The sequence below is a fragment of the Arachis ipaensis genome, chromosome B04, assembly GCF_000816755.2.
Source record: "Arachis ipaensis cultivar K30076 chromosome B04, Araip1.1, whole genome shotgun sequence".
NCBI classification, from domain to species: Eukaryota; Viridiplantae; Streptophyta; class Magnoliopsida; order Fabales; family Fabaceae; genus Arachis; species Arachis ipaensis.
In genome coordinates, this window is record NC_029788.2 from 3394542 (window position 1) to 3397443 (window position 2902).

A 2902-nucleotide genomic window follows, 5' to 3' on the forward strand; every position below is an offset into this window, starting at 1 on the left:
TATTTTTAAATCTATATGTATAACTATATAATTGAACCATTTATTTAACGAAAATGTTAGGTAACGTTTGGTGGAGAGACAGAGATGGAAAGACTGGGATTAAGAGACAGAGACTAAGAAATAAATTTTAGTATTATATTTGGTGCAAAGTAGGAGACAGAAATTGAAACAAGAATGAAACTCTAATTTAATTTGTATAAAGGGTAAAATTAGAATTAATTAATTCAAATGAGGATATTTTAGGTATAAAATGTTATTAAAGTTTCAGTTTTCATCTCTAAAAATTTTAATCTCATGTGTTCCTACTTTTTAGAGGTACTGAAATACTGAAATTTTTAAAACAGAGATAAAAATTTTAGTACCAATTTCTAAACCAACAATCTCAGTCTCTCAGTTTCTGTCTCAGTATCTCAAAACAAACGCTAGCTTATAGAACAAATTTTGACAATAAAAATAACTATAATTTATCTTTTATATCTTTTGTTTGTGGTCATTAAACTAGAATAAATACATAATATTAAATTAAATAAATTTTAAATTATTATCTCTTAAATATTATTCTTATTGAATATCTTAAGAATGATAGTGATGCACATCTAGATTAAAATTCATATGCCGCGGAATCAATTATATTGATTGATTATTATAGTAATGTGATTTGTCAATGCATGACCCAATTTGCCTTGGAATTTCGTACATTCTTTCTTGCAACGAAATCAAAGGCAAATTAATCAATACTATAAAAACAAAATAAAACACCGACACGCTGTTTTGTTGTATTATAGCTGGTCATATTAAGAATGAAATTGCTTTTATGCAAGTAATAATAAATAAATAATCCCGGAAGTGCACAAGCAACTATGGTTAATTATATTTAGAGCACCCAAAAGAATTTGGATCTTGAACTTAAAAATAGAAAATAAAAGAACACACTAATATTTCCGTTGCATTAATTGAGGACTTGCCCCACGTTGTCTCACAAGCTTCATTCTGGGTAAAACTAAACAAACAACTCTTTGCATTTATTTTCACGTGCTCCTATTTTTGGTTGTGCACTCATTCGATAATATATTTGCGAATTAAAATTTTATTTAATGATTTATTATTGGCCAACTAATTATTATATATATAAAACGGTATTAGAATTTTTGATGTTTATTTAAATAACAATAATGTTAAAGAAATAATAATAATTAATTAATGTTAAATAAAGTAAATTTTTATTATTTTTAATTAATTTATTTTGATTATCCTTCTTTAAATGAAGAAGTTTGTAATGATTTTACGGTTATAAAAAAAAGTCACGATAGCTGTCTTTTATATGAACTCTTTTAAAGTTTCAGGTCTTGATGAGTTTAAAGCTTTCTTTTTCAAGAAATATTGAAAGATTATTGGTTATGATGTTTGGAAGATAGTTAATCAGGCTTTTTTCAATATTGCTCTTGATCCGAGAATGATGGAGACTTTACTGGTTCTTATTTCAAAGATTGAATCGCCAGTATCTATGAAAAATTTCAAACCGATTAGTCTGTGCAATGTAGTTTACAAGATTATCACGAAATTCCTTATTAATAGGATCCGTCATCATCTTGCAGAGATTGTTGGCCCGCTTCAAAGAGGATTTATTCCGAGACGAAGAACTCCTAACAACATCATTGCTCAAGAGGTCCTCTACTTTATGAAAAAGACTAAATCAAAAAAGGCACATTGGTTTTTAAGATTGACCTGGAGAAAGCTTATGATAGAGTTGACGGGAAGTTTTTAACCCATACCCTTAAAAGCTTTGGTTTTTCCAGTCCTACAATTAATTTGATTATGAATTATGTCACTGCTTTCCCCTTATCTATTTTTTTGGAATGAAAATCGTCTGAATGTCTTTACTCCTAGCCGGGGTCTTAGACAAGAATATCCTATATCACCCTATCTTTTTGTATTGTGTATAGAGAGATTGGCATGCTTTATTAGTCATTAGATTGATTTGGGCTTGTGAGAGTCAGTTGTTTTTAGAGGAGGACCAAGAATATCTCACTTAATGTTTGCGGATGACTTGCTTTTATTCTATAAAGCTACAAAGAGACAAGTGCAAAATGTGATGTTGGTTTTAGAAACTTTTTGCAAAGTATTTGGGATGAAGATTAATGTGGAGAAGTCTAAAACGCTTTGCTCCAAGAATATCTCTGCAACAAGGAAAGAGGTTTTTATTGGGGTGTTTTATATCAGTTTTGTTCAGAGTTTGGACAAGTATCTTGGGGTTACCTTTAGCCATTCTACGGTGACCCATTCAACTTTTAATGGTGTCCTGGATAAGAATTGGGGTAGACTAACAAGGTGGAAATGGGGTTTATTTAATTGGGCTGGTAGACTCTATCTACTTAGTTAATTCGTTGCGACCGCTATTACCACGTACCAGATGCAAGTCTCTATTTTTTCTAAAGGAATCATTAGTATATTGGAGTCTATGATGATAAATTTTCTTTAAAAAGGACAAGTTGATAGAAGAGGATTGAATCTTATTAGTTGGAAAGTACTGGTTACTCCAAAAAAATATGGAAATTTGGGGATTAGAGATCTTTATTGTGTGAATATTGCTCTTCTTGAGAAGGTAGTTTGGACTTTTTTCCAACAGTCAAACAAGTTATGGATCCAATTGTTAGATGCCAAATACCGATCATCTCTATATGACTGTTTTAGTTGTCTTAAGAATAAGGGCTCTCCCATTTGAAGGAGTCTTTGCAAGGTTTGAAAAGTGTCGAAAGATGGATTTGTTTGGTGTATTGGGGATTTGAACAAAAAATTTTGGTTTTTTAGCTGGAGGAGAGAAGGGAATTTATCTAATGAGATGGATTATTTTCACATTTCTGATTCGAACCTTCGGATACAGGATATCTAGTCGGTTGGTAGG